This window comes from Schistocerca cancellata, unplaced genomic scaffold (genome assembly GCF_023864275.1).
Source record: "Schistocerca cancellata isolate TAMUIC-IGC-003103 unplaced genomic scaffold, iqSchCanc2.1 HiC_scaffold_886, whole genome shotgun sequence".
Lineage (NCBI taxonomy): Eukaryota > Metazoa > Arthropoda > Insecta > Orthoptera > Acrididae > Schistocerca > Schistocerca cancellata.
The window spans coordinates 83042-96287 of NW_026046896.1; the positions used below are offsets into that span (position 1 = coordinate 83042).

Sequence of the window (13246 nt, forward strand, 5' to 3'; positions counted from 1 at the left end):
GCAAAACGGGTTCAGATGTGCTCGCCTTCCACTCGGCGTTGAGCGCCTACAGCGAGATTGCCTTCGGCCTCTGGCGCCAGGAGGGAAGGCGACACATCACGGCGCAAGCAGCGCGTAGCAGAGGGCGGTGGTGGTGTGTCGGTCAGCATGGATGCTTCCCAAGTAGCTGGTCCGGGTTCGAAACCCGGACACCGCACGGAAGTTGTCTCCTTTACTCAGGAGAGTGTTTTCAACGCTCGCGATCGTCGAGTTTCCGAACTGTCGTGTTACGAATGGTTTTCCTTCGCCCCTCGTCGCGCTCCGCGTAGGCTAGTGCGGATTGCGATTCACAGCATCGTGTGTCCCCATGTGTCGACTTGTCTCGACTTTGCTCGGCTGACGCGAAAGCTGACGCTTGCAAATGGGCGTATATGTAGAGGACAGGCGCTAGAATCGACTGGGAGAGACCAACTCGACAAACACACAACGGACCCTTTCATTTGACTGTGGCCGCAGCTTCGCGAATTTGGGTACCGAGAGGCAAGAGACGGGTCAGCGTGCTGGACCGTATCATTACCGCGCAGCAACACCGAAAACTAAGGGAAAAGGCAAAATTAAAGAATCCAACAGCACGCAGACATCCTAGTTAGTCACCGAGCCGTGTACTAAGCACGCAAAAATGCTGCTTAACTTCGGTGATCGGACGAGAACCCGTGTCGTCAGCGTGGCACAGAAGTCGGCGAGAACGTTTCCAGACGTGTGGACATCTTAGTCCTTGTACAGATCACTTGAGATTTGCCTGGCAGTCTCTCGCGCTGCCTTTTAGGGAAGCAATATGGAATAGCCCTTGGTGGGACGTAACCCACAGCCTTCCCGTTATTAGCATGACACACTAACTTAGTGAGCTTACTGCCCACGCAATACGGCCGCTTCAGAACTCCAGTACCTGAACCACCGTTTCATCTATCTTTATTAAGGCCCTACGATTCATTTAAACACGTATGTGTTGCTGTTGAGGTTTTCTCGCTGTCGCTTGGAACCCAGAGCCACAACACAACGACAACGGAAACGTCCGTGAGAAGAGCTAAACCTCGACACAGGAAAAGTATGTTCCGCTATTTCTTTCCGACCGCTCGGGCTATCGGACGTGCGACGCCTGCACCGCTGTCACTGTCGTCTCTAGTAAAATCTGCATGGCGTGTTTCTGCGTAATTTACTTGTTCTATAAGATGAAGGGAGTACGTTAGTTTCAGAATGTTCAAAATGCTTTGTCAGATGTGGGGTTCGAACCCAAGCTCCCTTACGGGAACCAGAGCTTAAATCTGGCGCCTTAGACCGCTCGGCCAATCTGACGTGCGAGGCATTCGCTCCAGTGACTTCCATCTCTATCTCAAGAACCTCGCTGCGAAATCTGTTTCTTTTTTGGTAGGATGTAATTATGTCAGTTTTAGAATATTTAAGACACAATGTCAGACGTGGCGTAGGAAACGCACCCTCCCTTTCGGGAGCCAATGTGGCGCGTTGGACCGCTTTCTTCCGTCGTTTCCAGTTTGAACTGTAACTAGCAAAACTGTATTTAGTAATAGTAACATTTTCACATTGATGCAAAGAAAACTAGATATTAACGAACGGCAAATAAGGCCGTTTCCTAGCAACAGCCACGCTGTACATTACGCACTCGTGGGAAGCCAATGAAATACTTCCTGTGAGGCTCAAACTGTCGACCTTCACTTTACAATACTTAGGCACTGCCCCGGTGGGACCGACGCATACATACTGAAACGCCTTTGGATCGTCAGTGGGTACTTCATACTAGAAATTTCATATTCGCCCTGATGTGCATTAAAGGGCAGATTCTTCAGTGAAAGTTCGTTCTGCGCTCAGTTACAGTATATCGCCCTAGCAGCACCAGCAAAACGGGTTCAGATGTGCTCGCCTTCCACTCGGCGTTGAGCGCCTACAGCGAGATTGCCTTCGGCCTCTGGCGCCAGGAGGGAAGGCGACACATCACGGCGCAAGCAGCGCGTAGCAGAGGGCGGTGGTGGTGTGTCGGTCAGCATGGATGCTTCCCAAGTAGCTGGTCCGGGTTCGAAACCCGGACACCGCACGGAAGTTGTCTCCTTTACTCAGGAGAGTGTTTTCAACGCTCGCGATCGTCGAGTTTCCGAACTGTCGTGTTACGAATGGTTTTCCTTCGCCCCTCGTCGCGCTCCGCGTAGGCTAGTGCGGATTGCGATTCACAGCATCGTGTGTCCCCATGTGTCGACTTGTCTCGACTTTGCTCGGCTGACGCGAAAGCTGACGCTTGCAAATGGGCGTATATGTAGAGGACAGGCGCTAGAATCGACTGGGAGAGACCAACTCGACAAACACACAACGGACCCTTTCATTTGACTGTGGCCGCAGCTTCGCGAATTTGGGTACCGAGAGGCAAGAGACGGGTCAGCGTGCTGGACCGTATCATTACCGCGCAGCAACACCGAAAACTAAGGGAAAAGGCAAAATTAAAGAATCCAACAGCACGCAGACATCCTAGTTAGTCACCGAGCCGTGTACTAAGCACGCAAAAATGCTGCTTAACTTCGGTGATCGGACGAGAACCCGTGTCGTCAGCGTGGCACAGAAGTCGGCGAGAACGTTTCCAGACGTGTGGACATCTTAGTCCTTGTACAGATCACTTGAGATTTGCCTGGCAGTCTCTCGCGCTGCCTTTTAGGGAAGCAATATGGAATAGCCCTTGGTGGGACGTAACCCACAGCCTTCCCGTTATTAGCATGACACACTAACTTAGTGAGCTTACTGCCCACGCAATACGGCCGCTTCAGAACTCCAGTACCTGAACCACCGTTTCATCTATCTTTATTAAGGCCCTACGATTCATTTAAACACGTATGTGTTGCTGTTGAGGTTTTCTCGCTGTCGCTTGGAACCCAGAGCCACAACACAACGACAACGGAAACGTCCGTGAGAAGAGCTAAACCTCGACACAGGAAAAGTATGTTCCGCTATTTCTTTCCGACCGCTCGGGCTATCGGACGTGCGACGCCTGCACCGCTGTCACTGTCGTCTCTAGTAAAATCTGCATGGCGTGTTTCTGCGTAATTTACTTGTTCTATAAGATGAAGGGAGTACGTTAGTTTCAGAATGTTCAAAATGCTTTGTCAGATGTGGGGTTCGAACCCAAGTTCCCTTACGGGAACCAGAGCTTAAATCTGGCGCCTTAGACCGCTCGGCCAATCTGACGTGCGAGGCATTCGCTCCAGTGACTTCCATCTCTATCTCAAGAACCTCGCTGCGAAATCTGTTTCTTTTTTGGTAGGATGTAATTATGTCAGTTTTAGAATATTTAAGACACAATGTCAGACGTGGCGTAGGAAACGCACCCTCCCTTTCGGGAGCCAATGTGGCGCGTTGGACCGCTTTCTTCCGTCGTTTCCAGTTTGAACTGTAACTAGCAAAACTGTATTTAGTAATAGTAACATTTTCACATTGATGCAAAGAAAACTAGATATTAACGAACGGCAAATAAGGCCGTTTCCTAGCAACAGCCACGCTGTACATTACGCACTCGTGGGAAGCCAATGAAATACTTCCTGTGAGGCTCAAACTGTCGACCTTCACTTTACAATACTTAGGCACTGCCCCGGTGGGACCGACGCATACATACTGAAACGCCTTTGGATCGTCAGTGGGTACTTCATACTAGAAATTTCATATTCGCCCTGATGTGCATTAAAGGGCAGATTCTTCAGTGAAAGTTCGTTCTGCGCTCAGTTACAGTATATCGCCCTAGCAGCACCAGCAAAACGGGTTCAGATGTGCTCGCCTTCCACTCGGCGTTGAGCGCCTACAGCGAGATTGCCTTCGGCCTCTGGCGCCAGGAGGGAAGGCGACACATCACGGCGCAAGCAGCGCGTAGCAGAGGGCGGTGGTGGTGTGTCGGTCAGCATGGATGCTTCCCAAGTAGCTGGTCCGGGTTCGAAACCCGGACACCGCACGGAAGTTGTCTCCTTTACTCAGGAGAGTGTTTTCAACGCTCGCGATCGTCGAGTTTCCGAACTGTCGTGTTACGAATGGTTTTCCTTCGCCCCTCGTCGCGCTCCGCGTAGGCTAGTGCGGATTGCGATTCACAGCATCGTGTGTCCCCATGTGTCGACTTGTCTCGACTTTGCTCGGCTGACGCGAAAGCTGACGCTTGCAAATGGGCGTATATGTAGAGGACAGGCGCTAGAATCGACTGGGAGAGACCAACTCGACAAACACACAACGGACCCTTTCATTTGACTGTGGCCGCAGCTTCGCGAATTTGGGTACCGAGAGGCAAGAGACGGGTCAGCGTGCTGGACCGTATCATTACCGCGCAGCAACACCGAAAACTAAGGGAAAAGGCAAAATTAAAGAATCCAACAGCACGCAGACATCCTAGTTAGTCACCGAGCCGTGTACTAAGCACGCAAAAATGCTGCTTAACTTCGGTGATCGGACGAGAACCCGTGTCGTCAGCGTGGCACAGAAGTCGGCGAGAACGTTTCCAGACGTGTGGACATCTTAGTCCTTGTACAGATCACTTGAGATTTGCCTGGCAGTCTCTCGCGCTGCCTTTTAGGGAAGCAATATGGAATAGCCCTTGGTGGGACGTAACCCACAGCCTTCCCGTTATTAGCATGACACACTAACTTAGTGAGCTTACTGCCCACGCAATACGGCCGCTTCAGAACTCCAGTACCTGAACCACCGTTTCATCTATCTTTATTAAGGCCCTACGATTCATTTAAACACGTATGTGTTGCTGTTGAGGTTTTCTCGCTGTCGCTTGGAACCCAGAGCCACAACACAACGACAACGGAAACGTCCGTGAGAAGAGCTAAACCTCGACACAGGAAAAGTATGTTCCGCTATTTCTTTCCGACCGCTCGGGCTATCGGACGTGCGACGCCTGCACCGCTGTCACTGTCGTCTCTAGTAAAATCTGCATGGCGTGTTTCTGCGTAATTTACTTGTTCTATAAGATGAAGGGAGTACGTTAGTTTCAGAATGTTCAAAATGCTTTGTCAGATGTGGGGTTCGAACCCAAGTTCCCTTACGGGAACCAGAGCTTAAATCTGGCGCCTTAGACCGCTCGGCCAATCTGACGTGCGAGGCATTCGCTCCAGTGACTTCCATCTCTATCTCAAGAACCTCGCTGCGAAATCTGTTTCTTTTTTGGTAGGATGTAATTATGTCAGTTTTAGAATATTTAAGACACAATGTCAGACGTGGCGTAGGGAACGCACCCTCCCTTTCGGGAGCCAATGTGGCGCGTTGGACCGCTTTCTTCCGTCGTTTCCAGTTTGAACTGTAACTAGCAAAACTGTATTTAGTAATAGTAACATTTTCACATTGATGCAAAGAAAACTAGATATTAACGAACGGCAAATAAGGCCGTTTCCTAGCAACAGCCACGCTGTACATTACGCACTCGTGGGAAGCCAATGAAATACTTCCTGTGAGGCTCAAACTGTCGACCTTCACTTTACAATACTTAGGCACTGCCCCGGTGGGACCGACGCATACATACTGAAACGCCTTTGGATCGTCAGTGGGTACTTCATACTAGAAATTTCATATTCGCCCTGATGTGCATTAAAGGGCAGATTCTTCAGTGAAAGTTCGTTCTGCGCTCAGTTACAGTATATCGCCCTAGCAGCACCAGCAAAACGGGTTCAGATGTGCTCGCCTTCCACTCGGCGTTGAGCGCCTACAGCGAGATTGCCTTCGGCCTCTGGCGCCAGGAGGGAAGGCGACACATCACGGCGCAAGCAGCGCGTAGCAGAGGGCGGTGGTGGTGTGTCGGTCAGCATGGATGCTTCCCAAGTAGCTGGTCCGGGTTCGAAACCCGGACACCGCACGGAAGTTGTCTCCTTTACTCAGGAGAGTGTTTTCAACGCTCGCGATCGTCGAGTTTCCGAACTGTCGTGTTACGAATGGTTTTCCTTCGCCCCTCGTCGCGCTCCGCGTAGGCTAGTGCGGATTGCGATTCACAGCATCGTGTGTCCCCATGTGTCGACTTGTCTCGACTTTGCTCGGCTGACGCGAAAGCTGACGCTTGCAAATGGGCGTATATGTAGAGGACAGGCGCTAGAATCGACTGGGAGAGACCAACTCGACAAACACACAACGGACCCTTTCATTTGACTGTGGCCGCAGCTTCGCGAATTTGGGTACCGAGAGGCAAGAGACGGGTCAGCGTGCTGGACCGTATCATTACCGCGCAGCAACACCGAAAACTAAGGGAAAAGGCAAAATTAAAGAATCCAACAGCACGCAGACATCCTAGTTAGTCACCGAGCCGTGTACTAAGCACGCAAAAATGCTGCTTAACTTCGGTGATCGGACGAGAACCCGTGTCGTCAGCGTGGCACAGAAGTCGGCGAGAACGTTTCCAGACGTGTGGACATCTTAGTCCTTGTACAGATCACTTGAGATTTGCCTGGCAGTCTCTCGCGCTGCCTTTTAGGGAAGCAATATGGAATAGCCCTTGGTGGGACGTAACCCACAGCCTTCCCGTTATTAGCATGACACACTAACTTAGTGAGCTTACTGCCCACGCAATACGGCCGCTTCAGAACTCCAGTACCTGAACCACCGTTTCATCTATCTTTATTAAGGCCCTACGATTCATTTAAACACGTATGTGTTGCTGTTGAGGTTTTCTCGCTGTCGCTTGGAACCCAGAGCCACAACACAACGACAACGGAAACGTCCGTGAGAAGAGCTAAACCTCGACACAGGAAAAGTATGTTCCGCTATTTCTTTCCGACCGCTCGGGCTATCGGACGTGCGACGCCTGCACCGCTGTCACTGTCGTCTCTAGTAAAATCTGCATGGCGTGTTTCTGCGTAATTTACTTGTTCTATAAGATGAAGGGAGTACGTTAGTTTCAGAATGTTCAAAATGCTTTGTCAGATGTGGGGTTCGAACCCAAGCTCCCTTACGGGAACCAGAGCTTAAATCTGGCGCCTTAGACCGCTCGGCCAATCTGACGTGCGAGGCATTCGCTCCAGTGACTTCCATCTCTATCTCAAGAACCTCGCTGCGAAATCTGTTTCTTTTTTGGTAGGATGTAATTATGTCAGTTTTAGAATATTTAAGACACAATGTCAGACGTGGCGTAGGAAACGCACCCTCCCTTTCGGGAGCCAATGTGGCGCGTTGGACCGCTTTCTTCCGTCGTTTCCAGTTTGAACTGTAACTAGCAAAACTGTATTTAGTAATAGTAACATTTTCACATTGATGCAAAGAAAACTAGATATTAACGAACGGCAAATAAGGCCGTTTCCTAGCAACAGCCACGCTGTACATTACGCACTCGTGGGAAGCCAATGAAATACTTCCTGTGAGGCTCAAACTGTCGACCTTCACTTTACAATACTTAGGCACTGCCCCGGTGGGACCGACGCATACATACTGAAACGCCTTTGGATCGTCAGTGGGTACTTCATACTAGAAATTTCATATTCGCCCTGATGTGCATTAAAGGGCAGATTCTTCAGTGAAAGTTCGTTCTGCGCTCAGTTACAGTATATCGCCCTAGCAGCACCAGCAAAACGGGTTCAGATGTGCTCGCCTTCCACTCGGCGTTGAGCGCCTACAGCGAGATTGCCTTCGGCCTCTGGCGCCAGGAGGGAAGGCGACACATCACGGCGCAAGCAGCGCGTAGCAGAGGGCGGTGGTGGTGTGTCGGTCAGCATGGATGCTTCCCAAGTAGCTGGTCCGGGTTCGAAACCCGGACACCGCACGGAAGTTGTCTCCTTTACTCAGGAGAGTGTTTTCAACGCTCGCGATCGTCGAGTTTCCGAACTGTCGTGTTACGAATGGTTTTCCTTCGCCCCTCGTCGCGCTCCGCGTAGGCTAGTGCGGATTGCGATTCACAGCATCGTGTGTCCCCATGTGTCGACTTGTCTCGACTTTGCTCGGCTGACGCGAAAGCTGACGCTTGCAAATGGGCGTATATGTAGAGGACAGGCGCTAGAATCGACTGGGAGAGACCAACTCGACAAACACACAACGGACCCTTTCATTTGACTGTGGCCGCAGCTTCGCGAATTTGGGTACCGAGAGGCAAGAGACGGGTCAGCGTGCTGGACCGTATCATTACCGCGCAGCAACACCGAAAACTAAGGGAAAAGGCAAAATTAAAGAATCCAACAGCACGCAGACATCCTAGTTAGTCACCGAGCCGTGTACTAAGCACGCAAAAATGCTGCTTAACTTCGGTGATCGGACGAGAACCCGTGTCGTCAGCGTGGCACAGAAGTCGGCGAGAACGTTTCCAGACGTGTGGACATCTTAGTCCTTGTACAGATCACTTGAGATTTGCCTGGCAGTCTCTCGCGCTGCCTTTTAGGGAAGCAATATGGAATAGCCCTTGGTGGGACGTAACCCACAGCCTTCCGTTATTAGCATGACACACTAACTTAGTGAGCTTACTGCCCACGCAATACGGCCGCTTCAGAACTCCAGTACCTGAACCACCGTTTCATCTATCTTTATTAAGGCCCTACGATTCATTTAAACACGTATGTGTTGCTGTTGAGGTTTTCTCGCTGTCGCTTGGAACCCAGAGCCACAACACAACGACAACGGAAACGTCCGTGAGAAGAGCTAAACCTCGACACAGGAAAAGTATGTTCCGCTATTTCTTTCCGACCGCTCGGGCTATCGGACGTGCGACGCCTGCACCGCTGTCACTGTCGTCTCTAGTAAAATCTGCATGGCGTGTTTCTGCGTAATTTACTTGTTCTATAAGATGAAGGGAGTACGTTAGTTTCAGAATGTTCAAAATGCTTTGTCAGATGTGGGGTTCGAACCCAAGCTCCCTTACGGGAACCAGAGCTTAAATCTGGCGCCTTAGACCGCTCGGCCAATCTGACGTGCGAGGCATTCGCTCCAGTGACTTCCATCTCTATCTCAAGAACCTCGCTGCGAAATCTGTTTCTTTTTTGGTAGGATGTAATTATGTCAGTTTTAGAATATTTAAGACACAATGTCAGACGTGGCGTAGGAAACGCACCCTCCCTTTCGGGAGCCAATGTGGCGCGTTGGACCGCTTTCTTCCGTCGTTTCCAGTTTGAACTGTAACTAGCAAAACTGTATTTAGTAATAGTAACATTTTCACATTGATGCAAAGAAAACTAGATATTAACGAACGGCAAATAAGGCCGTTTCCTAGCAACAGCCACGCTGTACATTACGCACTCGTGGGAAGCCAATGAAATACTTCCTGTGAGGCTCAAACTGTCGACCTTCACTTTACAATACTTAGGCACTGCCCCGGTGGGACCGACGCATACATACTGAAACGCCTTTGGATCGTCAGTGGGTACTTCATACTAGAAATTTCATATTCGCCCTGATGTGCATTAAAGGGCAGATTCTTCAGTGAAAGTTCGTTCTGCGCTCAGTTACAGTATATCGCCCTAGCAGCACCAGCAAAACGGGTTCAGATGTGCTCGCCTTCCACTCGGCGTTGAGCGCCTACAGCGAGATTGCCTTCGGCCTCTGGCGCCAGGAGGGAAGGCGACACATCACGGCGCAAGCAGCGCGTAGCAGAGGGCGGTGGTGGTGTGTCGGTCAGCATGGATGCTTCCCAAGTAGCTGGTCCGGGTTCGAAACCCGGACACCGCACGGAAGTTGTCTCCTTTACTCAGGAGAGTGTTTTCAACGCTCGCGATCGTCGAGTTTCCGAACTGTCGTGTTACGAATGGTTTTCCTTCGCCCCTCGTCGCGCTCCGCGTAGGCTAGTGCGGATTGCGATTCACAGCATCGTGTGTCCCCATGTGTCGACTTGTCTCGACTTTGCTCGGCTGACGCGAAAGCTGACGCTTGCAAATGGGCGTATATGTAGAGGACAGGCGCTAGAATCGACTGGGAGAGACCAACTCGACAAACACACAACGGACCCTTTCATTTGACTGTGGCCGCAGCTTCGCGAATTTGGGTACCGAGAGGCAAGAGACGGGTCAGCGTGCTGGACCGTATCATTACCGCGCAGCAACACCGAAAACTAAGGGAAAAGGCAAAATTAAAGAATCCAACAGCACGCAGACATCCTAGTTAGTCACCGAGCCGTGTACTAAGCACGCAAAAATGCTGCTTAACTTCGGTGATCGGACGAGAACCCGTGTCGTCAGCGTGGCACAGAAGTCGGCGAGAACGTTTCCAGACGTGTGGACATCTTAGTCCTTGTACAGATCACTTGAGATTTGCCTGGCAGTCTCTCGCGCTGCCTTTTAGGGAAGCAATATGGAATAGCCCTTGGTGGGACGTAACCCACAGCCTTCCCGTTATTAGCATGACACACTAACTTAGTGAGCTTACTGCCCACGCAATACGGCCGCTTCAGAACTCCAGTACCTGAACCACCGTTTCATCTATCTTTATTAAGGCCCTACGATTCATTTAAACACGTATGTGTTGCTGTTGAGGTTTTCTCGCTGTCGCTTGGAACCCAGAGCCACAACACAACGACAACGGAAACGTCCGTGAGAAGAGCTAAACCTCGACACAGGAAAAGTATGTTCCGCTATTTCTTTCCGACCGCTCGGGCTATCGGACGTGCGACGCCTGCACCGCTGTCACTGTCGTCTCTAGTAAAATCTGCATGGCGTGTTTCTGCGTAATTTACTTGTTCTATAAGATGAAGGGAGTACGTTAGTTTCAGAATGTTCAAAATGCTTTGTCAGATGTGGGGTTCGAACCCAAGTTCCCTTACGGGAACCAGAGCTTAAATCTGGCGCCTTAGACCGCTCGGCCAATCTGACGTGCGAGGCATTCGCTCCAGTGACTTCCATCTCTATCTCAAGAACCTCGCTGCGAAATCTGTTTCTTTTTTGGTAGGATGTAATTATGTCAGTTTTAGAATATTTAAGACACAATGTCAGACGTGGCGTAGGGAACGCACCCTCCCTTTCGGGAGCCAATGTGGCGCGTTGGACCGCTTTCTTCCGTCGTTTCCAGTTTGAACTGTAACTAGCAAAACTGTATTTAGTAATAGTAACATTTTCACATTGATGCAAAGAAAACTAGATATTAACGAACGGCAAATAAGGCCGTTTCCTAGCAACAGCCACGCTGTACATTACGCACTCGTGGGAAGCCAATGAAATACTTCCTGTGAGGCTCAAACTGTCGACCTTCACTTTACAATACTTAGGCACTGCCCCGGTGGGACCGACGCATACATACTGAAACGCCTTTGGATCGTCAGTGGGTACTTCATACTAGAAATTTCATATTCGCCCTGATGTGCATTAAAGGGCAGATTCTTCAGTGAAAGTTCGTTCTGCGCTCAGTTACAGTATATCGCCCTAGCAGCACCAGCAAAACGGGTTCAGATGTGCTCGCCTTCCACTCGGCGTTGAGCGCCTACAGCGAGATTGCCTTCGGCCTCTGGCGCCAGGAGGGAAGGCGACACATCACGGCGCAAGCAGCGCGTAGCAGAGGGCGGTGGTGGTGTGTCGGTCAGCATGGATGCTTCCCAAGTAGCTGGTCCGGGTTCGAAACCCGGACACCGCACGGAAGTTGTCTCCTTTACTCAGGAGAGTGTTTTCAACGCTCGCGATCGTCGAGTTTCCGAACTGTCGTGTTACGAATGGTTTTCCTTCGCCCCTCGTCGCGCTCCGCGTAGGCTAGTGCGGATTGCGATTCACAGCATCGTGTGTCCCCATGTGTCGACTTGTCTCGACTTTGCTCGGCTGACGCGAAAGCTGACGCTTGCAAATGGGCGTATATGTAGAGGACAGGCGCTAGAATCGACTGGGAGAGACCAACTCGACAAACACACAACGGACCCTTTCATTTGACTGTGGCCGCAGCTTCGCGAATTTGGGTACCGAGAGGCAAGAGACGGGTCAGCGTGCTGGACCGTATCATTACCGCGCAGCAACACCGAAAACTAAGGGAAAAGGCAAAATTAAAGAATCCAACAGCACGCAGACATCCTAGTTAGTCACCGAGCCGTGTACTAAGCACGCAAAAATGCTGCTTAACTTCGGTGATCGGACGAGAACCCGTGTCGTCAGCGTGGCACAGAAGTCGGCGAGAACGTTTCCAGACGTGTGGACATCTTAGTCCTTGTACAGATCACTTGAGATTTGCCTGGCAGTCTCTCGCGCTGCCTTTTAGGGAAGCAATATGGAATAGCCCTTGGTGGGACGTAACCCACAGCCTTCCCGTTATTAGCATGACACACTAACTTAGTGAGCTTACTGCCCACGCAATACGGCCGCTTCAGAACTCCAGTACCTGAACCACCGTTTCATCTATCTTTATTAAGGCCCTACGATTCATTTAAACACGTATGTGTTGCTGTTGAGGTTTTCTCGCTGTCGCTTGGAACCCAGAGCCACAACACAACGACAACGGAAACGTCCGTGAGAAGAGCTAAACCTCGACACAGGAAAAGTATGTTCCGCTATTTCTTTCCGACCGCTCGGGCTATCGGACGTGCGACGCCTGCACCGCTGTCACTGTCGTCTCTAGTAAAATCTGCATGGCGTGTTTCTGCGTAATTTACTTGTTCTATAAGATGAAGGGAGTACGTTAGTTTCAGAATGTTCAAAATGCTTTGTCAGATGTGGGGTTCGAACCCAAGCTCCCTTACGGGAACCAGAGCTTAAATCTGGCGCCTTAGACCGCTCGGCCAATCTGACGTGCGAGGCATTCGCTCCAGTGACTTCCATCTCTATCTCAAGAACCTCGCTGCGAAATCTGTTTCTTTTTTGGTAGGATGTAATTATGTCAGTTTTAGAATATTTAAGACACAATGTCAGACGTGGCGTAGGAAACGCACCCTCCCTTTCGGGAGCCAATGTGGCGCGTTGGACCGCTTTCTTCCGTCGTTTCCAGTTTGAACTGTAACTAGCAAAACTGTATTTAGTAATAGTAACATTTTCACATTGATGCAAAGAAAACTAGATATTAACGAACGGCAAATAAGGCCGTTTCCTAGCAACAGCCACGCTGTACATTACGCACTCGTGGGAAGCCAATGAAATACTTCCTGTGAGGCTCAAACTGTCGACCTTCACTTTACAATACTTAGGCACTGCCCCGGTGGGACCGACGCATACATACTGAAACGCCTTTGGATCGTCAGTGGGTACTTCATACTAGAAATTTCATATTCGCCCTGATGTGCATTAAAGGGCAGATTCTTCAGTGAAAGTTCGTTCTGCGCTCAGTTACAGTATATCGCCCTAGCAGCACCAGCAAAACGGGTTCAGAT

The 13246-nt window shown here is 50.5% G+C and overlaps 7 non-coding genes across 7 annotated transcripts; all 7 read right to left on the reverse strand.

Annotated features, from left to right (window-relative positions):
- Positions 1-1248: 1248 nt before the first annotated feature.
- Positions 1249-1332, reverse strand: Trnal-uaa (transfer RNA leucine (anticodon UAA)). The gene has a single exon. It is a non-coding gene; the product is annotated as a tRNA-Leu (tRNA).
- Positions 1333-3138: 1806 nt separating this feature from the next.
- On the reverse strand, positions 3139-3222 carry Trnal-uaa (transfer RNA leucine (anticodon UAA)). The gene has a single exon. It is a non-coding gene; the product is annotated as a tRNA-Leu (tRNA).
- Positions 3223-5028: 1806 nt separating this feature from the next.
- Trnal-uaa (transfer RNA leucine (anticodon UAA)) lies at positions 5029-5112 on the reverse strand. The gene has a single exon. It is a non-coding gene; the product is annotated as a tRNA-Leu (tRNA).
- Positions 5113-6918: 1806 nt separating this feature from the next.
- Trnal-uaa (transfer RNA leucine (anticodon UAA)) lies at positions 6919-7002 on the reverse strand. Its single transcript has one exon. It is a non-coding gene; the product is annotated as a tRNA-Leu (tRNA).
- A 1805-nt stretch (positions 7003-8807) lies between these two features.
- Positions 8808-8891, reverse strand: Trnal-uaa (transfer RNA leucine (anticodon UAA)). The gene has a single exon. It is a non-coding gene; the product is annotated as a tRNA-Leu (tRNA).
- Positions 8892-10697: 1806 nt separating this feature from the next.
- On the reverse strand, positions 10698-10781 carry Trnal-uaa (transfer RNA leucine (anticodon UAA)). The gene has a single exon. It is a non-coding gene; the product is annotated as a tRNA-Leu (tRNA).
- Positions 10782-12587: 1806 nt separating this feature from the next.
- Positions 12588-12671, reverse strand: Trnal-uaa (transfer RNA leucine (anticodon UAA)). The gene has a single exon. It is a non-coding gene; the product is annotated as a tRNA-Leu (tRNA).
- Between the last annotated feature and the right edge of the window lie 575 nt (positions 12672-13246).